Raw genomic sequence first — 27,405 nt, forward strand, 5'->3', positions numbered from 1 at the left:
CTTGTTATATGTGAAGACCCAGTTTTAGTTTCAGCAAACAATCTCAAACCATTTTCATGTGTCTTTGGTTTCAATATAACTCAAAATACATTCTGCCAAGTATTCTTCTCTACAGATTTTAAACACAGGATTCTTTCAGGGGAAATTTAATCCTAATGTTTATGATTCGTTTATACTTAAATCATCAAAACATCACCTACAAATCCCACTTGGCTATCTAATTTTATGATTCCCTAACTGGATAATTGTTTGCATATTTAAGACAAAATGATTATTTGCCCTCAATTATTTAGGTAATTGTCTCAATTACACACTTTGTGTCTTGTGTGTAGACAAGCCATAATCAGACTAAAACATATTTTGACTTCAGGATACTTCAGTCTTTATATTTGGGGATAAAGTTTTTGTATAAGACAATTGAAACAAGAAATCAGAAGTTAAAAAGTGTTCTTTTAAATAAAGGCCCATTTAGTAGTCAACATATAATCCATATAAGTCATTCTTAATACAGAAAAATCTTTTGATTAGTTCAGCAGTTTTCACTACTCCTGGTCATTTTAAAATAAATCAATTGTCAGTCTCAAATAAAACAAGGGTTTAGTATTGCAAATAGAAAATCAAACTGGGATGCTAAAAGTGGTTAAAAGCCCTTAAATAGATGGAGATCTAGAGGAAGAAATTAAAGTTTCCTGGAATTTAGTTTTTCTTGTCCTTTTTTAAAGTACTTTCCCACACCACTCCTGCCTGGTGTCTCTCCTTTCTCCTTCTCGCTCTCTCTGCTCTAGCCAGTCTGGCCTTGACAATTCCAACTCATTTCTTTCTCAGGCCCTATGCCTATTCTCCTCTATCTTCGGAGGCTCTTCCTCCAGATACTCACATGGCTCATTTCAATTAAGTTGCCTCTCTAAAGTCACTTCTTAACAGAGGCTTTCTCTAGTCACCCTAGACAAAGTAGCCATTTCCTCTCACTTGGTCATTCTCTTCTTACCCTGCTTTACTCTTACCATAGTACTTATTACTGATGTCATCACCTGAATTTGTAAAATATACTTATTAATTGAGCTGTCTATGTCAGATTCCCTCTAAAAGGCAGGGACAATGGTTTCTTCACTACTATATCACCCAATATTTGTTGAATCAGTAAATGAATCTTCAGTGTTAGTATTTAAATAGTTCTTTTGCCATTTCACCTTACTGAGTTCTGTAACATGCCAGGGGGAAAACACAAAGTTTGCAAACATTACTGATGAAAAACGAAAGATAATGCTATCTATAGCATTTACTCTGGTTCAAAGGTGGAGTTAATGCTTCTCCGTTCTGCTTCATGTATGGTTTCAAAATATTCAAAGGCTTGGGATTAGACAAAGCAAATGAAATTATTTTTTGTTGTCTTGATAGAGAAACAAAGGAAGGTCAATATTTGGGCTCCTGCCTATGTAGATAATGCAATGCTCTAGTCCGGGTATATACTAAATATAAATGAAAACTGACTTCTTGCTAATTGCATTCAACAATATAACTGTGGTTTCACCAAAAGAGTATTTTCACATTTTAGAGTATAAAAAATATTCACTTCTACAAAACACTATCTTATTTTTCTAAATCCTGTGAAGATGATGTTACAAACTGACTGGAAATGCAGTGGGGAGGGTATAAAGGCCATTTTAACCAATTTTTCTTAAAATTTTATCCAATCCTTACTAACCAATTTTTATTAGCATCTCAATAAAGAAATAAAATAACAATGACCATCACTCTAGGTTCCACGGACTGTGTGTGCCAAGTGCTTTCCGTGTATTTCTTATTTAACCCTCACATCAAATAAGAAAACTAAGAAAGTTTAACTAATTTGCTCAACTAACTTGCCCTGATTTGCTTTGAGGGAGACTGGCTTCCTGACCATTCTGCAGCAATGAACAATTTCCCAAAGATCAGTTCTCCTTTAGACATCAACGCTCCATCTCAACACACAAAGCATGGCACTAATGCCATCAGACAACATGGTCCAGTCTCTAAGCTCTTCAAAAAAAATTTTTAAATGAAAGACACACATTTTACTCGTGTATATAAATAATTTGGAAAACTCTAAAAATTCTATTTCTCACCTGGGAACAGAGGATTGTTGTGACGATCAGAAAGATAAGTAGATTTTAAAGCCAAATCGCCATCCTTCACACAGCCAGCATAGAGCAGGAAGCTTAGGAAGTAGGTGGGGGCATTGATGGGGTCAGCTGTACAGAGTAAGGTCTTCAACCTTGTGATCAGACCACAGTCTACCTTCTCACTGTGGCTGCGATGGTTTCTGTAGAGGTCTGTAAGCCACTTAAACCATCATCACACAAATTACCACATACACACCAAGGCATGGCATTTGTTATTCTGAATATATAGATGGGCATGTCTAGCCTGTGCTTTGGCCCGGGCTAGACATGCCTTGGCTTCCAGGGATATGACCCTGATTTCCAGCTTATGAGATCATGGTCAGTTATCTCAGTGGACATTAAAAAGCCGATGTATTTTTCTCTTCTATCTTCTATTCTTTGAATAATTCCTGTGATCTGAACCTCAGAGATCAAATTGCATTATATCCCATGCTAGCTTGTTATGACAACTAAGGTTGCAATGGAAGCAACCAATTCAAGGCTTTGCCTGGTAACTGACACTAAACCAATAGTTGTAACTCCCATCCCCTCCTTGACTGCTAAAAAGAGAAGTAGTTGAGTCATATGGCCATACTAACCAAGGGATAAGTGACCTGGGGTCACTTTGAATAATAGTAAGCCCAGTCCTATAAACTATAAAAATGATCTACACAAAGAAGTCACTGGTGTCAAGACTATAAAACTCTATATATCATTGGCCTCTGATAGTTGTTCTTTGGCTATGCCACAGAGATACCCAGACAATCCCAAAAAGGACCCAGACTCACCTTATGCTATTTCTCACATTACAACCATCCTTTGTTTAGAAGTCATGCACTTCTCATTTAATGAAGAGGCAGCTGGCAATACTGCTTCGGTTTCAAAATATCCATAAGGAAGGAAAACCCAGTCCACATGGTACAAAGGAGAGAAGGATGAGATTAAATATTAAGACCAATTCCTTAACATCAGGCCATATTCAGAAGAGGCTTGCATTTGTAATCCACCATTTAGGTGGATCCTGCTTAGGTGGATACAGTCATGTTGGCGGGAATCTCAGACTTCTAAAGCAGTTTAAATTCTCATGTCCAGAGGGCTAGTTTTCTTGACACATCTTTCTTCAGAAAAACAATTTTTATATGTGTGGTTCCATAGAAGACCAAGCTTCTCTTTTCTTCAAAGTTGGATTGGTTAATTTAGCACAGTGCCACACACACCCAGGCAGGAGGCACTGTTCTCAAGGATCATTTACACGCTCCATTATTAGTAGAGGATAGTTGAAATCGGAGCTTTAAAAATAGACCCTTGCTGGTTATAATTTCATAATTCATCCCTTTTCCCTCATTGCTCATTTAATTGAAATATCACAATTCCCCCCAATATAATGCAATTAGTATCAAGGGAGTTATTGGTCTATGAAAACCCTATCATTACACGAGTATTCCTGTTTTAGCAATCTAGGGATTTCACAATTTCATTTACAAAATCTTTCTCTCAGTAACCACCAAATATATCCTTTTTGATTAATTGTTTTAGAGCCCATTTAGTATTTTCCATATCTTTTGACTGAGACCTATGTTAGGTATCTAGCTAACATGGTTATCTGAACTCTAAACAATTACTTTATTTGATCTGTATATCAATAATGATCTGCGTATGTGAGTACGGGACCTGAGTAATTTCATAAAAATGTACTTAACCAAGGTGCTATTTATCTTATGCTACAAAAATAACCATCTCCTAAGCCTGACGTGATTTAAGTTCATCCCTTCTCCTTTTTTCTGCTAATAGATGTTCTTTTACCTGATATTGCCCATCAGAATGGAGACCAGCAAAGATTCCAATATGGGAGGACAAAGAATAAACCAATGTTCTTTCAGGTGAAGGTCTGGGGTAAAAGGGGAGCTGGAAAATGATGTGTAAATGGCCTCTGCCTTTAATGTCTGACTCTCTGAGCACTGCCTGAGCTAACATCTGCCACCAATCCTCCTCTTTTTGCTGAGGAAGACTGGCCCTGAGCTCATATCCGTGCCCATCTTCCTCTATTTTATATGTGGGACACATGCCACAGCATGGCTTGCTAAATGGCGCAAAGGTCCACAACCAGGATCCCAACCGGTGAACCCTAGGCCGCTGAAGCAAACTGGTCAGCTTAACCGCTGCGCAACCAGGCTGGCCCCGAGATGCCTCTTTTTAAACAAACATAATTCTCAAGTGAGCTCAATCTTTTTTCCTTTCATCAGGTCTACACCTCCACTATTTCCCTTCAACTAGAAAAAAAGCAGCCAACCTGCTGCTTCTCACCCTTCACAGCTCTTCTCTCCTAAGGAGAAGCAGACCAGGGCTTAAGAGTCCTGGAGGAGGAATCAGCAGCCGGGGCTCTGGCAATAAGCAACAGCAATAAAAATGTCTAGTAGGGATCACGTGGTCTGGCAGAAGTCATTTAAATGTTGATGCCTCTGTTACCTCATCTATCTAATTAATGTAACAAAGCAAAAACCCCCAAATCTTCTAATACCTTATATACTTTGTCAAAAGGTTTTAAGGAAAATCAAATAAGATATTCTATAAGAGTCTTCTTAAATTTTTTTAAATTGAAATATAATTTACATGCAGTGAAATGCATAGCTATTTACATTTTGGCTAAATTGTGACAAAGGCATACACCCGTGTAACCCATATCCATATCAAATTGGGATGATTTCCATCACGCCAAAATGTTTCTCACGCCCCTTCCTATTGAGGCCTGCCACGTCACCACTCCCCAACCACCAACCCCAGGGCCCACCATCATCCTAATTTCTTTCACCAGAGATAGCTTTAGCCTGTCCTAGAACTACACATAAATAGATTCACAGAAGGTGCTCTTTTGCGTCTGGCTTCTTTTGCTCAGAATAATGTTTTTGAAATTCATCCACATTGTTGTACGTAGAAGCAATTTGTTCCTTTTTCATTACTACTTAATATCTCATTCCTTATTGCCTTAATTCCTATCCCTTATTCCTTCTTGTTCCTTAATATTTCATTGTATGAAATATCACAATTCATTTACTTATTTTTCAAGTGCTGTATAGTTTCTGCCACTTATGAATAAGGCTACTATACACATTCTTGTACAAGTCTTTTTGAAAAAAATGTAGTTTATTTTATCGTGAGAAATTCAGGAGGACAACTGCCGGGTCACAGGCTCAACATCTGTTTGATTTAAGAAGAAACTGACAGTTTTCCCAAGTAAGTTGTGCCATTGTACATTTCCAACAATAACACATGAGAGCTCTGGCTCCTCTACATTCTTGCCAAATTTGGTGTTAGTCTTTAATTTTAGCAATTCTTGTGGGTATGAACTATCTCATTATCATATTAATTTTCATTTTTCTAATGACTAATGAGGCTGAGAACTTTTTAACGAGATGCTTGCCTGCTTATTTGGTTTCCTCTGTGAAGCGCCTGTTGAAGTGTTTTTTCCATTTTTTTACTGGGTTGCGTTTATTTCTGTTTTTTTAATTATAGGAGTTTCTTTTATAAATTCTTAATACAAGACCTATATATTCATAATATAAATATGACATATGCATTGCAAATTTTTTTTCAGTCTGTGGCTTATCTATTTTCTTATTAGTTTCTTTTGATGAGCAGAAGTTTTAGACATTGATAAAAGCCAGCTTAACATTTTTTAATATTTAGTGTTTTTTTCTGAAGCTATCTTTGTCTACCTCAAGGTTACAGCGATATTCTTCTTTGTTTTCTTCTAGAAGTCTTATAGTTTTAGCTTGTATGTTTTAACTCCGATCCATCTCAAATTTTGTGTGGTTCTGGCTTGAATTAAGAATCAAGGTTAATTTTTCCATACAGATACCAGTTGTGTCAGTTATTTTGTAGAAAAAAACATTCTTTCCCCGTTGAATTGCTTTGGAGATTTTGTCAAATATCAATTGACAGTATAAGTGTAAGTCTATTTCTGTACCATTGATCTATATTTCTATCATTATGCTGCCTCAAGAACTGTAATTTCATAATAAGCTTTAAAATCAAGGTAGCATGAGTCCTCCAATTTTTTCTTTTTTAATATTACTTTGGCTATTCTGGATCCTCTACATTCACATAAATTCCATAAAAGTCAATTATTTACAAAATTTCAGCCTGATTTTTTTTTCATTAGGATTTTATTGACGCTATACACTATTTTGAGTTTGAATCTTTTTTGAAAAGTATTAAGGAAAATACTGACAAAAGACATTTCTGTTGTTCATATTTCAAAAAGGGGAGGAATAAATTGGCATTTGAAATTTTAGTGTAAATCTTCAGAACACAATAATATATACAACTCAAGTGGAATGAAACATTCTAAAATAGGGGCAGAGAAGATTCATTAATTTATTTGAGAGTCTGATTGAGTACTTCTGTCATAGCTGGCTAGCATCTCTGAATACACGTGAGACAGTGCCAGGCACAGAGACGAAACTCAGTGACTACTGAATGAGTAAATGAGAGAGACACATTCCTCCAAGAGTTTGTGGTCTCATAAGGGAGACACACATACAAACAAATGAGTAAAAGGAAATATGAAAAGACCTAGGGGAGGACACGAGAGGGAGCTGCTAAACCTGAGAGGACCTCTAAATGCAGTAAAGCACAGCATAAAATTGGTTTTGTGTAAATGGAGTTTATAATCCTAACATATTCTAATTGAATCCTAATAGGTACTTAAGGAAAGCCCACTTAGGTGTTCTTTCTCTTTGTACTCATCCCTTCCCTATTATTTAAAGAGAAAATACATTTTTTAAATGCCACAGCTTTAAGAATCAAAATTTAGAATTGTTGAAGATGGGGCAGGCCTGGTGGCACAGCAGTTAAGTGCACATGTTCCACTTCTCGGTGGCCCAGGGTTCGCCGGTTGGGATCCCGGGTGTGGACATGGCACCGCTTGGCAAAATCCATGCTGTAGCAGGTGTCCCACATATAAAGTAGAAGAAGATGGGCATGGATGTTAGCTCAGGGCCAGTCTTCCTCAGCAAAAAGAGGAGGATCTGCAGTAGTTAGCTCAGGGCTAATCTTCCTCAAAAAAAAAAAAAAGAATTATTGAAGATTATTTATATCACACTTATCTAAAAATAAATATACTACTTTATTTTTCATGAAACATGGTGAATGAAGAACAATAAATGTATTTGCCTTTTTAAAGATCTTAATGTAATTAAGAAAAGAGCATTGGGTTATGTTGTTGTTTTTGTGTGATTTTGATTGACTTAAACATTGGTTTCTCTGGCTTTGTATGAAAACATTCTCCTTAAGTATTTTCATATTCATTTACTCAACTGTCAACAAATATTTACTTATCACCTACTGTGTGCCAGGAAAAAACATGATTAAATCTATAGTTTTACATACAAGGTAAAATAAAGACATTCTCTGACAAGTTTAATATATATACATATTGTTTGAAATAATTCTTAGAGGATTTACTACAAGACTAAGAAAGATGAATCCAGGAAGAAGATATTTGGGAACTAAAGTGAATGTCTTTTTTTCTAATTAAATGATGATCTTTAAAAATTCATATCCTTAATAAACTTGCATAAAATTTCACAAGATACCACTGATAGCAACATAGGAGGTAGTTTTGGGTCTATTGTGCATTCAGGGCAGGAGAGGTTAGAAGTTAAAAGTGTGCTGTGTGCTCTACTTTGGCAGCCCAGGTTTGATTCCCACCTTTCTGTCAGTGGCCATGCTGTGGTGGAGGCTAACATACGAAATGAAGACTGACAGCAGATGTTAGCTCAGGGTGAATCTTCCTGAGCAAAAAAAAAAAGTACACTGTGGTACATGTTTTGTCTGGGGGAATACATAGAATACACAGAATTTGATAAGTTTTAAACAAATAAGGAAATATGGCCTAATAAAAGATTTTGATATATACAACCTGCAGAAGATATAAAACAAAAAATATCCAATGTAAAATAATAAGAGGAAAAAAGAAATAAAATTAACTATGGAAATAGAAAACAAAAAATATTAAATAAATGGAGATAAGTTCTATCTAACACAAGTAGTAATAATATGAAATAGGCTAAGTTCAATGATCAAGACATCGATATCCAGATTGAATTTGAGATAATCCAGTAATGTGATAAAAAGGATAAGAAGGTTTGAAAGGATAGGTCTCTCCTCAAACCTCCCCCAACTCCATGAGACTGTAATAAAGACAAAGACCTCATTTTTGGTACTTGATCATCTCTGACAGCTTTCAAGTCCCCAGCTTTCCTTTACTCCTTTGCCCCACATCTGAAAAACAAGACCTCAAACTCCCATCCTGGTTCCATCTAGAACCACAAGAAAACCCAAAGCCACCAGTGTTCCTCCTTGTTTTGCTCCCAACTAAATCTGAGGTCTTCTCTTTTGGGAATCCTTTTGCTGCTTACTACATGAGTAATAAACTTTGCTTCCCATCTCATTGGTGCCTATGTGTCATTCCTCTCATTATCTATAAGTGCCTGAGGAGAGGGGGCGTTGATGGCAGCTGCCCAGCATCCAGCAGGGGATTCTGGGTACCCAAATAAAACAGAGGCCTTTTCCACAACATTATCTAAAATGTCAACCTACTCCCAGCAATCCTGTTTCTCCTCTACTGCTTTCTTTTTCAGCAGCACTTACCACCATCTGACATACATGTTTTGACTTTTAGTTTTTCTTAATCTATTAATTACATGTTTTTCCTACTGAAATATATGCTCCTGCCAAGAAAGATTATCATGTCTTGTTTATCTCTTTATATCTACAGCCTAGAATAGTATCTGACAGCAGATATTCAATATTTGTTGAATGCAATAATAAAAAAATATACAAGGTCATCATAAACCAAAAGAAAGCCTTGGAAGTAATTTTAATACTAGAGGAAATAAATATTTAAGACAAAAAAGAGATCATAAGAAACAAAATGGGAAGTTATAAACTGATAGAATGAATGAGAGCTCAAGAAGATGTAACAATCATGACGTAATTATGCGTCATGAAATGTGTGATCTTGAAATATATCTCAACAAGTGGATGGATTGCTGAGATGAATGGGCAATAATTTTAGTTGAAGATGGTAACACATTTCTCTTTAAAACTAATAAATAGAGCAGACAAAAAACCCCCAAAGATATTGAAGTTTTGAATAATATAATTGATCTATATATTTTAGAGAGAGAGAGAGAGAAAGAGGGAGAACATGTTCAAACTCCCAAAATACAGAACACAAAAATTTTTAAACAGACTTGCAGAACTTATAAAGAAAAACTGATTATAGACTAGGCATGAAGAAAGTCACAATAGATTTTAAACAGCACCACACAGACTATGTTTTTGATCCATGTTGTAAACTAAAAATCAATTACAAAATGATAGGAAAATAAAATCTCTAATGCCTGGAAAACACTCAAACATACTACAAAACAGCTATGCGTTAGTGCAAAAATTATAACTGAATACTTAGAGCTTAATTAAAATAACACGTAAGAATATAAAATACAGTGAAGTAGTGTTTATAGGGAAATCACTTTGCACATATTTATTGAAAAACAAGGAATATTGAAAATAAATGGACCAAGTATTCAAATCAATAAGCTAGAAAAAAATGAAAAGAGTAAATGTAAAGAATTTAGAAGAAACAATAATAAAAATAAGGAAAGAAATGAAATAATTAGAGAAAACATTTTATAAATACAGGTAATCAACTAAAACTTAAGATAGTTATCTGAAGTGTTGATAAGTTAGACAAACAACTGGTATTACTGCTGAAAATAAAAGGGAATCACAATAAAATATACAATGTAAAAGAGAAAATAACTGGAAAATATAAAAACAAAAGATAATTCACTATTATTGTAAAAATTATATGACAATTTTAAAATATGGATTAAATACATTTTTGGGAAATACTGACACAAGAAAAAATAGAAAACTTGAATAGACTAATAATCAGTGAGGAATTGAAAATTGTAAACAAAAACCTGTCCTTTTTCCCATCTTCAAGCACAAGGATCACTAAGATGGTTTTACTGGTGAAGTCTACCAAATTCTTAAGGGATAGACGATTTTTCTTTCATATAAGCTATTTCAAAAAATAAGAAGAAGAGGGGAAGGCTGCCAGGCTTATGTTATTAAAATAGTTTAACTTCATATTGAAATCAGTTTAAGGCAATAGAAAAATCAAAATCACATTCTAACAATAGTTACTCGCATAAATGCAAATTTTCTAAATAAATAAAATATTGGGTCATTGAGTCTTTCTGCATTGTGCTAAGGTAGAATTTAAACTAGATATGCCAGAGTTCTTCAATAGTGGCATATTTATGAATGAGGTCATTTATTTCATTAACAAATTATAAGAAATAACTAACATAGATTCAGGGGAAAGAAAAGGGAAATTGAACGCAATTATGTTAACAATCTGGAAAAAGTCCTTAAAAGGCAATTTCCTTAAACTAATAAAATACAGTTGCCAAGTTTTTCAGCAAACATTGTACTTTAATAGGGAAATTTCAGAAGCATTCTTTTTAACTTTGGAAATGGGTCAAGGATGATTATTATAACCACTACTGAGTAACATAATCCTAAGTGTCATAGGCAAAGTAATCAAGCAAGCAAGAAAAATGAGTTCAGGAAAAGACAATATTGATATTTGCATGTTCTATAATTTACTTAGAAAATCCTGAGAATCTATTGGAAATATTATGAGGTCGATCAATTGGCTGATACAAAGTCAGTATATAAATATCAATAATATTTCACTACTTCCACAATAAATTAAAAATGTATAGGAGGCCTGTTCTGTGGCAAAGTGGTTACATTCGCGTGCTCCACTTCGGTGGCCCAGGGTTTTGCTGGTTCGGATCCTGGGTGTGGACGTGGCACTGCTCATTAGGCCATGGTGAGGCAGTGTCCCACATGCAGCAACTAGAAGGACCCACAACTAAAATATACAACTATGTACTGGGGGGATTTGGGGAGAAAAAGCAGGAAAAAAAAAAAAAAGACTGGCAAGAGTTGTTAGCTAAGGTGCCAATCCTTCAAAAAAAATGTAATAGAAAATACAGATGCAGTTTATAACAGCAAAAAATAGACTCTCAGAAATAGCCAACTGTGTTAAAGGACAAAAAATAATGGTGATTAAATGGAAGGCTATACCATGTTCATGGATAGTCCATCCTATCATTACAAAACTGTCAATTCTCTCCAAATAAATCTATATATTTAAATGCAATTTCAACTTAAATCTCAGCAGAATTTTTTGAGTAAACTTGGTGACTGATTCTAAAAATTTACAGAGGAATAAATATACAGAGATATGAAGGACAGTTAGTGAAAGATTAAGACCCTACGCTGCTCTCGTATTTTCATTAGGTCCATTTATTATGGTGTTGGTTTATACATTTGGACCTAGGTTTTATTTCAATTGCTACATTGCTCAAAATTCTACCAGCTGCCTCAACTCTTTTCATATTTCCAGGAGAAGGTGCAGAAGAGGGAGCAAGCAGTCTATGTTTAGTTTACTATCTGATCCTCCCCTTTACAACACGGTTTAATAGTATTAATTCATTTCTGCACATCTATATAGTTCTCATTCTATAATGTGGTGTGTCGCTGTCAAGACTTTTTCTCTATGAAGTAGGAAATTTAAAAATATTCTCAGATATTTGTAAAGATAGATATACACATTAAGTGGGTCCAACAGATAAGATCACTGCTTCCACCTACAACAAACTCTTCTCGGAACAAGATCTCCTGCTATCTGAGGTTCTGAGAGCGCAGTACACAGCATTTTACTCTTGTAGCCTGAGTTCTCTGTGTGCCATTGGAAGTGTCCCGGGGTAAGAAAAAAATCCTTGGTTTAACAAAGCTCCCTACGACAGGATGTCTGCCTACTTCTCTCTCCTTATCTTTTCGCTCCCTAAATTTGGCTTGATCTCAGACACAAATAAATGCCATTGATAGTTCCTGAGTCTCATCTGCAAAATGAAAAGGTTTTACTATGTCATTTCACAGTTTCAAGCTTTCACAATCCTATATCATAACCGCATATGGAGAGCACATGAAAATCATAAGACGAAGATTTATGTTTGATCTTCACATCAGGGTCTTTAGCTATCTATATGATAATGGAAAATTGTGAATGAAGATCATTTTATTGTGTCTATACATTTATATCCACTAATTCTTCCTGTTTTCGCGTTTTCTTTCCCATCCAAACTAGTTGCAAAGACCTTTCCAATACCTTTGTTAAAGGACCAGAACATCGAAATACACAAGTGAATTAATCTAGAAATACACTCAGCATGTATTACATATTGTAGCAACTTTAATATAACATGTAAACATTCAATCAGTGATTTTATGAAGACTTTCATTCTCATTTACAATCTATCATCCAGGCTTCCTGAATTCAAATTGTTGTCACATCTTATTGATCTTTCTAGTTCTCTTAACACAGAGTCCCAGTTAAAGATTTAGTCTTTGAGGACAGTCACAATTAGTTTCACTATGGATATAATTTTTGCTCAGTTTTATTTTTAAATCTTTTTGGTATTTAAATTTTGAAACAAATAGTTTTTGATAATACACTATGCATAATTAAATAAAGAGATTTTTGTTTTAAAGAGGAAGAAAGAAGCAGAACCTCTCTTGCAGTTATACCAGTTCCCAAGTTCGTATGGACTTTCATTTAAAATTTAAAGCTATTAAAAGGAGAACTCAAATCATCCTCTTCACTTTGAAAGATGACTCCAGATCACCACAGAAGAAAAAACATGCAGCCTCTTTAAATCCTCCATGGAAGTACAATTTAATTAATAATCATATAAAGAAGGAAATGCTAAATTTACAATAAAAAATCAGAGGAGTAAGCAAAAGCAACATGGGCAAATGTTTAAATTGTGCCCTTTTTAGTTATTAAGTTTTTGCACTGACAAAGTTTTTAAAAGCCATATCATCTTCAATTGCTAATTACTACTAACTTAGGTTTGCTGGGTAGTTCTGTGCTAGTTTATTTGCATTTAGTTCTCAAAGCTTAAAATGACCTAGATACTCCAGATTTTTATAGTTATTTCCTTGTGCCATGTGCTTTCAATTAGAAAAGCTGTGTTTTGTACTCATCTTTTAAAAATAACAGCTGCTTCAATATTCCTATCAAGTTCTCAAATATAATCCGAGTGATTTATTTATTGGTAGGTTTCCCACTTTATACTATGGCTGCATAAAACATGATATTATTTCTCTCTTGTTCTTTGGGATAATCATTCTTTTCTAAGAGGAAAATAGAAATTGAAGATTGAATGATTAAACATCTTAAGAAGCAATTCTTATTGTTAATGAAAGAGAAATTGAATGTGGAAGTATGGCAAAGAACTAAAAATTGTCTGATTTCTCTTCTACTATGTTAAATTTGTATGTTCTTATTTCCCTGAATGTATTAGAATAGCATCGGAGATTTTCTTTCCACTGATTCCTAAAATATTTCTAAAGAGAAAAATGAAAATTTAAAGTTGAAATTGTCATGATACCAGTCTAGTACTCTCAGGCATAAGAAAATGAAAACTCTATGTCTATTTCATAATATTTTATTTCTATTTCTTTTTCCTTTCAAGCTTTGACCTACCTTTACCACTAATTTTTAGCTAACCATTTTTATGTTTTTGGAATGTTTATATATTTTCCTGTATTTTCATTTTGATGCATGTTCATAAACAGGAGTAAATTATAATAATATAATTTTATATATAATTAGGGGGATAACAAACTAGTGAGACACATTGTGTAGAAACTTATGCAAAATTATTTTTCTGTAATACAAATGTTAGTACACAAAAAATGTACTTAAGCTTTGGTTTCACTATGAAGTATACAAAAATCTTAAATACAATTTTTGAAATAAAATTGTAATAAATATAATGTCATGAGGTGAGAAGGAAAAGTACTCCTCAGTGAAGAAAGCAGATTAGAGCAGTTCAAATAATGCTTTTTAAAGAACAGACTCCACAGCAATAATGTAGATAGAATTCTAGGTACTAACTGTGCTTTCCTGTTCATATATTTGACCTTATTAATTTGAAATATCTTGACAATATAAAATGGTATAATTCTTGATGATGTAATTCTTTTCTAATCTAAATTAAATAATAAAAATGTTGAGGGTATTCCTATATTTCTTGGGAGAAAAACCCGTTTTAAGGTGATTGAAAGTATAGCTTTCAAAATTTCCAATTCTTATGGCATTTATAATGAATAAAGTACCACCATGAGTTAGAATGAGAATCTAGCATTGTAATCTACTCTACTTGATTGAGGCAACCTTAACATCGAGTCTACATTCCCCAAACAGCAACTGAAAAAGAAGCTATTTATTCAATTGGTAAGTACCTATATAATATTTAGCATTCAGAATGTTTGCAATATGTACACAGTTTATAATTCGTGGTAATGAAGATGTGTGTGAAAACAACCCAAGTCAATATTTTATTTCATTTACTCCTTTGCATAACCATGCATGTAAGAACATTCATTATAAGGAGCTTGTTGAAAAATTCTGTATATATTTACAAAAAGTTAGAAAACAAAATGGAAGTAAAAAATATCTTTAAAGATAGAAACAAGAAAATAAAATAACTAGGAATCAATAGGAACTATGCAGGGAATATATAAAAGTATTTTCTAGGTATCGAGAGAAGTTTCAATATTATAATCATCAATTTTTTCTAAATTAATCTGTAAATTCAATTTAATATCAATAAAACCTCAAACTATAACTTTTTCCAAATTGAAAAGCTTATTTTAAAATGTATATTAAAAATAATTGTAAGGATATCAAAGAATAGGTGAGGTATTCTGAAAAAGTAATATGGAATGGGGGAATTACTCTGCCGGATGATAACATTTATTATAGTTATAGTATTTTATATAGTTTGGTGCTAGACATAGACTAATCAGAAAGAACAGATAAGAATCCAGAAATATAGCCATATGTACATGAAAAAATATTATAGGATAAAGGTGCTGTTTCAAACATTATTATGGTTGAAAGATGGATTTAATATCCTTTATTTATTGTTTGAATTGTTTACCTGTGTATTAATTTTTTAAAGTATGCGTATATAATTATGAGAACTTATGCGTATAATGTACATAGACACATAGACATATATGGAAGACATGTAATGCGTTAATATGTTCATGTATAAAAACCAAGACATGTATAAGTGTGTCTGCATACATATCTTGTGTATATATACATCTATGTAAATATGTGTGTATACATATGTGTGTGTATTTGTGCATATATGCATATACATACATGTGTATGTCAAAGAAGAAGAAATAAAATGCTTAGACATATATTAGATATGTTGTTTTGTGGTAGTATTTCTAGTTTGTTTTTTGGGTTTTTTTGTTTTTGCCTCAAGAAAATTGCACATCATAGTAATATTTTTTTCCTTGTTTCTCATATTGTTGAAGGATAATTTTTGTTCCCTTTTTTTCTTTTTTATTTCTTTTACTGTGGTAACATTGGCTTATAACATACAAATTTCAGATGTACATCCTAATAAATTTTGAATTCTGTGTAGATTGCATCATGTTCGCCATCCAAAGACTAATTACAATCCACCCCCACACCCATGTGCCTAATCACCTCTTTTCCTCTCCTCTCTCCCCCCCTCTTCCCCTCTGGTAACCACCAATCCAATCTCTGTTGCTATGTGTTTGTCATTGTTTTTATCCTCTACTTATGAGTGAGGTCATGCAGTATTTTACTTTCTCCCTCTGATTTATTTCACTTAGCACAATACCCTCAAGGTCCATCCATGTTGTCACAAATGGCTGAGTTTCATGCTTTTTATGGCTGAGTGGTATTCCATTGTGTATATATACCACATCTTGTTTATCCATTCGTCCCTGATGGGCACCTAGATTGCTTCCAAGTCTCGGCTATTGTAAATAAGGCTTCAATGAACACAGGGGGTGCATGTATCTTTATGCATTTGTGTTTTCAAGTTCTTTGGATAAATACCCAGCTGTGAAATAGCTGAATCATATGGTAGATCGATTCTTAATTTTCTGAGGAATCTCCATACTGTTTTCCATAGTGACTGCACTAGAATGCACTCCCACCAGCAGTGTATGAGGGTTCCCTTCTCTCCACAACCTCTCCAAGATGCATTGTTTCCTGTTTTGTTAATTATGAACATTCTCACAGGAGTGAGGTGATATCTCCTTGTAGCTTTGATTTGCATTTCCGTGATAGTTAATGACATGGAACATCTTTTCATCTGCCTGTTGGCCATCTATATATCTTCTTTGGAGAAATATCTGTTCAGATCTTTCGGCCAGTTTTTAATTGGGTTGTTAGTTTTTTCGTTATTGAGATGAATGAGTTCTTTATATATGTTGGATATTAACCCCTTATCTGATATGTGGTTTGCAAATATCTTCTCCCAATTGTTAGGTTGTCTTTTCGTTTTGTTGATGGCTTCCTTTGCTGTGCAGAAGATTTTTAGTTTGATGTATTACCATTTGTTTGTTTTTTCTATTGTTTCTCTTGCTTGGTCAGACATGGTATTTGAAAAAATGCTTCTAAGACCAATGTCAAAGAGCATACTGCCTATGTTTTTCCTTCTGGAAGTTTCATGGTTTCAGATCTTACATTCAAGTGTTTAATCCATTTTGAGTTGATTTTTGTGCATGGTGTAAGATAATGGTCTACTTTCATTCTTTTGCATGTGACTGTCCAGTGTGCCCAACACCACTTATTGAAGAGACTATCCTTTCTCCATTGTATGTTCTTGGCTCTCTTGTCGAAAACTGGTTGTTCATATATGTGTGGGTTTATTTCTGGGCTCTTGATTCTGTTCCATTGATCTGTGTGTCTGTTTTTGTGCCAATACCATACTGTTTTGGTTACTATAGCTTTGTAGTATATTTTGAAATCAGGGAGTGTGGTGCCTTCAGTTTTTTTCTTTTTTCCTCAGGATTCCTTTGGCTATTTAGGGTCTTGTTCCATATGAATTTTTGGATTCTTTGTTCTATTTCTGTGAAAAATGTTGTTGGAACTTCAATAGGGATTGCACTAAATCTATAGATTGCTTTAGGAAGTATGGACATTTTAACTACGTTAATTCTTCCAATCCAAGAGCACGGAGTATTTTTCCATTTCTTTGTCTCTTATATTTCTTTCAACAATGTTTTATAGTTTTTGGTGTACATATCTTTCACGTCTTTGGTTAAGTTTATTCCTAGGTATTTTATTCTTTTTGTCGCAATTGTAAACAGGATTGTATTCTTAATTTCTCTTTCAGCACTTCATTGTTAGTGTATAGAAGTGCAACTGATTTTGTATGTTGATTTTGTGTCCTTCAACTCGACTGTACTAGTTTACCATTTCTAAAAGTTTTTAGTGGAATCTTTTGGGTTTTCTATATATAAAGTCGTGTCATCTGCAAATAGTGACAGTTTCACTTCTTCCTCTCCAATGTGGATCCCTTTTATTTCTGTTTCTTGCCTGATTGCTCTGGCTAAGACTTACAATATTGTGCTAAATAAGAGTGATGAAAGTGGTTATCCTTGTCTGGTTCCTGTTCTTAGAGGGATAGCTTTCAGTTTTTCTCTATTGAGAATGTTATTAGTGGTGGGTTTGTCATATATGGCCTTTACTATGTTGAGGTATTTCCCTTCTACACCCATTTTATTTAGAGTTTTTATAACAAATGGATGCTGTATCTTGTCAAATGCTTTCTCTGCATCTATTGAGATGATCATGTGATTTTTATTCTAATTTTGTTAAAGTGGTGTATCATGTTGATTGATCTGCAGATGTTAAACCATCCCTGTATCCCTGGAGTAAATCCCACTTGATCACGGTGTATGACCTTTTTAATGTATTGTATTCGATTTGCCAGTATTTTGTTGAGGATTTTTACATCGATATTCATCAGTAATATTGTCCTGTAATTTTCTTTTTTTGTGTTGCCCTTGTCTGGTTTTGGCATCAGGGTAATGTTGCCTTCGTAGAATGAGTTAGGAAGCTTCCCCTCCTCTTCAATTCTTTGGAAGAGTTTGAGAAGGATGGGTACTAAGTCGTCTTTGAATATTTGGTGGAATTCACCAGGGAAGCCATCTGATCCTGGACCAGACGTTTTTTATTTTGGGGAAGGTTTTTGATTACTGTTTCAATTTCCTTACTGGTGATTGGTCTATTCAAACTCTCTATTTCTTCTTGATTCAGTTTTGAAGGTGGTATAACTCTAAGAATTTATCCATTTCTTCTAGATTATCCAATTTGTTGGCATATAGCTTTTCATAGTATTCTCTTGTAATCTTCTGTATTTCTGAGGTGTGTGTTGTAATTTCTCCTCTTTCATTTATGATTTTATTTATTTGAGTCTTCTCTCTTTTTCCTTCGTGAGTCTAGCTAATGATTTGTCAATTTTGCTTATCTTTTCAAAGAACCAGTTCTTGGTTTCACTGATTTTTTTCTATTTTTTTAGTCTCTATTTCATTTATTTCTGCTCTTATTTTTATTATGTCCATCCTTCTGCTGATTTGGGGCTTTGCTTGTTCTTCTTTTTCCAGTTCCTTTAGGTGTACTGTTAAGAGAAGAGTTAAGATATAAGAGATAAAGGATTCTTCTCAACCATGTGATTTTATAACTGTTGTACCTTGTAAATTAAGAAATAATTTTTATAATTTAGTTTCCATATATTTTTAAGAAATTTATGAGAGGCAGTAATGAGTCAATTGTCAAATGTACTTTCTCTTCATCTATATTAGTTTCATATTATTTTTAGTATACTGTATATTGTATATGTGAAAATATAAAAATTATACACAACATATATTTGCAGAGTTGCATATCAGACTTAATTTCCAGTCCTATACTTGATCCACCAGTCCAATGATCACAGTGATTAGAATTTGATAACTAAGCTGAAGCTAAAAAGTTCACTTGTGACTTTCTTAAGTGACCCTTTTAGAATCAATGTTTATGACTCAATGTGGAAAGTGCACATATACATATGAGAAGCATCATTAGAATCCTCCAACTATGTTGGGAAAAGGGACTGAAAACATTGAGACTGTGATACAAAGATGAAAAACAACCCCTAAAAAGAGAAATCATTTGTTCTCTTGACATATGCTCTAATTTACAGCAATTCTTACACCCCAAAGCATTACCTCATTACCATTTGCTCCCAACTTTCAACTCTCACTTCTGACATTGTTCAGTGAAGCAGTGGGAACAGGCCTGGACTTCCCAGATATTGTGAAACTATTATAGAATTTAGTCTCATCTGCAGACATATATTCCAGAGCTCAAATCTCACTGGGAAAAGGCATCAATTCAGAGTAGATCTTTGGCAGGGTTTAAAGAAAAGTCTGGGTGAATAGAAGGTCAAAGAGATAGCTACATATGTTAAGTAACAGAGCTTGAAAATGAATATGAAATTAAATACTACAATGTAACATGAGAGACATAGTCAAGGAATGATAATAAATGGAATAATTTTAAAAAGTAAAATGTAGACAGTGTAATAAAGATTAAATGCCAATGAAGGAATGAGAGGCCTGAGTGTCTGTAAGACTGGGAATCGTTAGTAATTGATAGGGTTGAGAAGAAAAATAAGATTCAATTGTGGAAAGAAATAATCTGCTTCTGAAGTTTCCTGCTGTTCTTCATTAAATCTGAATGTAATTTACACATTGCTCATTGATCTATTCATGCTGAATCACTTAATGTGTTTCCACTAAGTACACGGAACTATGCCAGAAACTTAACAGGAAATGAAAGAAATACAAGACATAGTCCACATATCCTACAATATCCTACAATGTGGCATATGCATGAAATAAATAATAGTATAAGATATTATTAGTGAAAATGCCAAAAGGAGAAAAACAGACAATAGATACTTTGGGAGTTCAAAGAAAGGGCATCATTGTGAACTTGAGCAGTAGGGAAAGGCATCTTGGATAATTAAGATGTGAGTTTGCTCTTAAAGAATGAGTAGGACTTGAATTCGTAGTGGAATGGGGGTTAAACTTTTTGTGGGAAGGCTTCCAAAAGGAAATATTGTTTGTTTGCTAATCGAGGATGCTCTCTGACTCATCCTTTCTTCCTCACATCTGCACATCAAGTTAATCACAAAGTCCTGTTGAATTCATACTATAAATACATTCATCCCCACTTTTCTCCACACTCACTATCATCCTTACCCATGCTACCATCTTCCCTTGACTAAATCATTGAACCAGGCCCCCTAACTGTTCCAGTTAAACCTGAGTTAATGATAGAGTATCCAGGTGAATATTTCCTCTAGTGAAAAGGGATATAGAATCAGGTACAGATTTAAAATATCACACTTAAAGTGACAATCTATAGCAAAGGCCAGTGAATTAAGGCTAAATATGGCCCATCATTGCCTGTTTTCACAAAGTTTTATTGGAATACAGCCAAGCCCATTCACTTGCACATTGTCTATGGCTACTTTCATGCTACAACAGCAGAGATGAGTAGTTGCTGACGATCATCTGGGCTGCAAAACTACATCATTTACTATCTGGTTCAATAAAGAAAGTTTGTCGATCCCTTATCTGTAATAATGGGCCACGGCAAAAATGATGGTAATAATCTTGGATGTAAATAAATTAATCACATTTATACATATGTTTAGGCATATGTACCTAGGTCTACATGTTGTATACATATATTAAACTAACTTATTTATCCCAAAGCTTCAGGCACTGATAAATATCTAAGGAATAGCAGGAGACAAGAGAAAGGAGGAAAACCAAACATTGACAATTTTTTACCACAAGATATGGAACTCTAAAACTCATAGAGTGTTATCATCATTATGCTCTTTAAAGAAAAGCAAATTACGTTTTTCTCTATTTAAGAAATTAATAGTTGCAAAAATAACAGTAACAACCTGGGATCTGAACTAACTATAATAGTGTTTATAATTTTTGTCTGATTCATATTTTAAGGCAGCAAGGCTTTTCAGAGGCACAGCAAGTCCATGAAGTTTATCTTGTAATCTGAGTTTTGCATGCAGGATGGCCATCTCCCAGATAAAGCTAGTATTTGTCTTTGCTGGAACTTCTGCTGTTGTTAAATCTACCATGACAGAAAATGAAGCCCAGCACTCAGTCTTTGAAAAACACCAGGTGTGCCCCAATGGCCTAGAGAAGGAAAGATGGGAAGCAGAAACTGTAGTATGTCTTGGGCATATTGAAAATAGTCATTACTTTTTGGGGGGAAATTCATTTGGATATGACCATTATACATATGCTCAGGTAAGATGGAGGGAGGCATTCAATCATCTGTCAACAGTAGTAGTGGTCAGGACACTTTGGTTGCAAATGACAAATATGCAAGTTGAGCAAGGGTGTGCCAAAAAGGGGAGTTTATTGGCAAACATGACAGAATTTCACATAGATGGTGTGCAACCTAAATCAGATATGATAGACTAAAGTGCTACAACATGTAGGACCCCTGATCTTTCCACTGTTTTCTCATTTTGGCTTCATTTCATGGAGTACTTTCTCCAATAGGAAATTTCATAGTTTCATAGAAGTGGATTATGGAATAAAAATGCCACCCCCCCCCCCCCAGTTCCAACTTGGAAAATCCTGGGATTTTGATTGATCTGTTCCTTTGACCAAGACAAGTGGCTGTGATGGTCTGTGGCAAATGGTGGGAGATGGAAATTTGAAGTATTATTTTATGAGGAGAAGGGTAGAAATGCTAAACACACTCATACAAAAATCAGGAGCCACTTCCGGTACGAAATATTTCTTTTCCTGTGATTACCTATGATCAACTTACTTAGTAACTAACTGGATATAAAGATTAATGCGTCTGCAAAGATAGTAGTTGTACAGCGGGATTTTTCCTGTTGTCTCAAAATTGGCTAAGGCCCCAATGAGACTAAGTATGCCAAATACTTCACATTTTCTTTCCACAGGTCTTCCAATGATTAGAGTCAGCCGCTTCCCTGCAGGGCATCCTGAGAGGTGCCAGTTCAGAATCTTGGCCAAAGCTTAATCCTCCCCAAGTTCTATCTTTAAATTAACTTCAGGATGAGACTAGGAAAGAGGATACCAACTTTCAGGGGCATGTAGTGGTAAGCAAGAGTGGCTATACTCACTTCACACCTTAGGTGGGTGCTACCTTTCCTGAACAACAAGAATGAAACACTTAAAAGAATTACTTCTAAAGGTAGGGGTTGCCTGTAAGAAGGGGATGTCTGCTTAGCCTGCAGAAACAAGCGAACTTGCTAAAAATCAGCAAATATTTTAGATTTTTAGACATTTTCCTCTAAAATCTATCCATCTAGTTCCTCATCAAATGTAAAAGCCTGTCTCCACTTTGATCAATTTCAAGGCTGAGCTTCCTGGATCAATGCTCTCCACATAGACCAGCAATTTAGGCACAGCTCTTGACCACTGTTACACTCTTTATCATCATTATGTTGGTTAATCTATATACATTTATCTGTAGCTTTTATTGATTTTTTTCTTGGCCTGTGACTCTGCAAACAGAGACAGGTCTTAAGATAAGCTATGTAAGCCCAGAGTAGTACCTATAGCTTAACGTCAAAATGAAAACCAGAGCTGTCAGAATAGATTTTCCTTCCACAATGGTAAAATACGACTGTGCTCTGATCTCTCCTATTTTCTTTGTACATTGAAGACTTGAGATCATTTTAGTTGGCCTATTTTCTGCTTTACTATAGAGGAGAGAAAAGTTACTATTTTCCTGTATGCTGATGGCAAGATTTTTTATTATAATCAGGGTGGACTTAGTAGATAGGTGTTCCCTCCATCTGGTTAATCTGAGTACTGTCCAAACAAAAGCCTCAAATCTAGACAAAATCATCCAAGCCATCATTTCGGGGAATCATTCCCAAATGCTGATTAAAAAAAAAGCCTTTAAGTGAGTTTATTTCCTTACCGTGGGGGCATATTTTACAAAAAGTTTACCATGGAGAGTCCTTAACTAAATTGTTGCATCAATTAAATTGCTTTTCTGAGAATTTTTGTGGTTGTAGTATTTTGAAACATCTGTTTTAAAAAACACAACCTGAATTGATTTCTACTATGTGCTATGATGGAGAACTTTGAGGTCTCCATGGTCCATTTTATCCTGTGTTCAGCAGAGCAAGAACTGTATGGCGAATAATTAATAGTCCTGACTACTATCTCTGTTCTGAGGAAGATGGCTTTCTATTGAAGGTTTAGCTAAAATTCTCAATTTTCATTGGAAAATATCAGCTGTATCCCATACAAGGCAAAACTCTGGATCTTCCCTTCATCAGTATCACAGTTATCCAGAATTCCAGATATTGTCAGAGAGCAAAGCCTAAATCTTTTTTGCCGCCCTGTACTAATCAAAATATTCACTGAAATAAATTGTATTAATTTAGAGTTGTCTGGAGCCTGTAGAATTCATCTTTTTGCTTTACATTCTCTCTCTTTTTCTTTTTAGATTAGATGAGAGCGTCAGAGAACTGTATATACAAATATTTTATGATCCAATAATCGACCTACATTAAGGGATGTGTGGAGGGCTTAATAATCAACTTCCAAAGATGAACAAATGCTAATTCCTGAATATGTTACCTTACTTGACCAAAAAGACTTACTGGTCTTGACATGGGGAAATTATCCTGGATTATCCCAGTGAGCCCAATCTGTGATTACTTATGATCAACTTACTTAGTAACTAACTGGATATGAAACAGAGGCAGAAGGGTCAGAGTCAGAGAAATGGATCTAAGGATAGAAGCACAGGTTGGGGTGATAATGGCCAGGAACCAAGGAATGCTGGTAGACTCTGGAAGCTGGAAAATGCAAGGAACAGATTTTCCCCTACAGCCTCCAGAAAAATTGCAGCTCTGCTGACACATTGATTTTAGCACTGTCAGACCCATTTCAGACTCCTGACCTCTAGAACTGCAAGATCATAAATTTGCATTGTCTTAAGCCTCTAAATTTGTGATAATTTGTTAGAGTAGCAATAAGAAACTAATATAGCATGCTAAAAGAAAATAATATGTAAAGTTTTATAAAGTTTCTGCTGAACTAATATTATTGAGTACTCTACCACATTACATCTTCTTTTTAGAGATGCTCAAGAGAAATATCTTTTGGGTATCAATATGCAAATAACTCTTTTCTCTTGAGCTACTAAAATCTGTGGATTATGTCCCTGATTATTTTTCTCATGTGGTCTTCACTACTAGGAAACTCCAGTCCCATCCATTATTATGAGCAGTAACTTTATCTCTGATTCAGCTTTACTTTCTTGTTTTTTTCTCTTCACTCTTTTTCTCATATATCTATCTTATATCTTCTTGACTTATATGTGTTTTTATAAGCCACTTCTAATCATTTTTTGAAGATGAGTATAAAGAAATCAATCATTAAAAAGATTCTCAGAAAGCTTTTGTGAAGAAAGATCTTCTTCAGGCTTAACTGAATTTCTCCCCATTGTAATCTCATTGAAAATCTGGCCTGCAAATAGAGGAAATTTGGAAGAGAGTTATTTTGGGGAGAAAAAAAGAGTTTATAGTTTTCTTTTGTTTTCAACTTAAACTAACAAATGACATTTTCACTTTATAACTTTTTTTATAAGATCCATTGATGTAAAATCCACTACATAGCATCCATTCTAGAAGAAGAGTCATTGAATATATGATTTCTCAAATAATGTAATGAATAATTCTATTTCTTTTCTACATCTACATTTATAATTCTTATTTTTTTTCATATGTGATAATGACAGGCTGATAGTGGCCATGTGTGAATAGGGTTTTCACTAATATTGATAATTGTGTTTTAAAAAATTATCCTTTGACTTTTGACAACAGCTGCTCACTCTTTGGTTAAACCTTTACAGTCTGTAACACTGGCCTCCTATGTTTGAAGGGTTCTTGTGTTAAGGACAAAGAGTTGACTTTCTCTGCTCTTAGCCAGTGACTCATGACATTGAAACAACCTAACTTTGTCCTTATTGTGACAGAAATGTTCTCATTTAATAGTTGTCACAGACCACAGCTCATTCGATGAGCTCCACTTAGCTGTAACTCTACAAATACGTTTCCTATAATTGGTGCTGATACTGGGGAATTAACCTCGCATGCCTCTTTCCATTTGATCCTACCTGTTGACATTTGTATGCCAAAAAAAGAATATGTCAGTGGCATGAGAAAGAGTAGATATGAAGTTCCAAAGTGCTTGTCTGCCAAGTAGACAGGTTTAACTAAGGAAGGTGACTGGGAAAAGTGTGAAGATCATGCCAGACATTGGGATATATGTTTAGAAACAGGGGAGAAAAAAAAAACCCAAACCGTGACTAGCAGGAAAAGCTTCTGGGAACAAAATCTCTGGGAAGTAAGCAGAAGATGGCAGGTGACAAAGTGGACCACAAAGAGGTGAATAGAGGAGGACAACTTGCAGAGATGCATGCAGCACTCAACATGAAAACTGGGCAGACAGTCAAAGAGACATCAGCCGAGATTGGGTAAAAGCACATTTTGATTTGACTGTTCACGTCTTGTTGTTGAGTGAGAATCTCCTTGATCATGTGGGAAAGTAGGGAAGGTCAACACCCAAAACATTCATGGAGGCTCATGGAGAGAATGAGGGTGACAGAAAAATGGTGGATTGTGATTATAATACTGTGGGGCCACATAGCAAAATGTTCATTCTAGATAATGAATATCTATGTTTTTTATCAAAGGAATAGGGGGGAAAATGCTTCTAAATCTACCTGTACATGATGACAGGTGCTTATTTTCATCTTGCTCATTTATTTTCTAGCCTTATGTAATTACAGTTCATTTCTTTTTTTTTTGTTTAGTGACTATTTTCTTCAATAGGCTATAAGCTCTAAGAGGTCAGGAATCATATCTATTCTGTTTACTATTCAGTATCCAGCAGCAAGCACAACACTTGTCACACAGAAGGCATTGAATATCTATTTATTGAATAAATAAATTAGTATATGCATGGCAAAATTCAATTTACATGGATGTTTATTTGTGTGTGGCTAACTTGTAAAACTATGGCCAGCCAAAACTAGATTTTGTTTTTATGTCAACAAAACATTAGTGTATTTGAATCATCGAAATGAGCATTTGTTTTTAACTAAATATTTATCGTTTTCTAGGAATTGTATTCAATAAATAAGACTTAGCAATACTTTTAGTCTTTTCTGGTTTTGGATGAGTGAAAACAATGACAAATAGAACTAGAGTCATGTTTTGGTATTGAGTTTTTGTCTTAATTTCTGGAATGTATGGAAACCACTAAAAATACTAAATATTTAAAAGATGGAGAATTTAGATTGCTTTTAGGATTAAATAATAGGTTCAACCTTTCTTCCACTTGGTTGCCAATCTCTGTACTCACATTGAGACGTTTGAATCTATTTGTTACCCCATCTGTTTACATTTAGAGCTGAAAACTAGGTAGCACTTGGGTAATACAATGACTCAATTCAGACATTGCCGTATTTTAAGGACACAGTGATAGATGTATATTTCCCAGAGCTAGAACAACCTCAGTATGTCTAATCTCTAACTTCTTTTCCTAGAAGAGAATCTAAACCAAACCTCTTTCATGGTATTTTAGAAAGCAGCATGTTCCTGTTTACCAATGGTACTTACTGGTAACATCTCAGGAAAAACAGGTGCCTGTGCACAAGGGTCTCTGAGCTCACAGGGTCTTGCTGAACTCTTTCCTTCTGTTGACAATGCATATAATTTCTATTGAGGAGGGAGATTTTGTGGAAGAACATCCATCTTCAAACCCAGGAGTAATAAAAAATCAATGGCATGAATAAATGTAATTATACCTCCATGTGGAACAGTTAAGGAAAATAGAGAAAAAGGGTAAGCATGCAGTCACTGGCAACTCTACAGTTTCTTTTTGGCAATCTTGTGCTGAAACTCTCACTATAATTTACTTTCAAGACCATGAAACTAGACTTCAGCTCATTAAAGCCTGCATGAGGATCTTATTTTCAGAGATCCTCAATTGATTACAATCGATACATCTTGAAAAGAGTCTTGCCAAAGCCAAGATTCCTCTGCATAGATTATTACCTTGTGTGGTAGGAACAAATGGAGAGAAGCCTGCAGGAACACACGTTCTTTCCTGAAGAAGCAAGGCCTTGAGGACAATGACCAACTGAGGAACCAGAGCTTACAATGTAGAAGGCATCCATTTT

Source organism: Equus asinus, chromosome 12 (genome assembly GCF_041296235.1).
Source record: "Equus asinus isolate D_3611 breed Donkey chromosome 12, EquAss-T2T_v2, whole genome shotgun sequence".
NCBI classification, from domain to species: domain Eukaryota; kingdom Metazoa; phylum Chordata; class Mammalia; order Perissodactyla; family Equidae; genus Equus; species Equus asinus.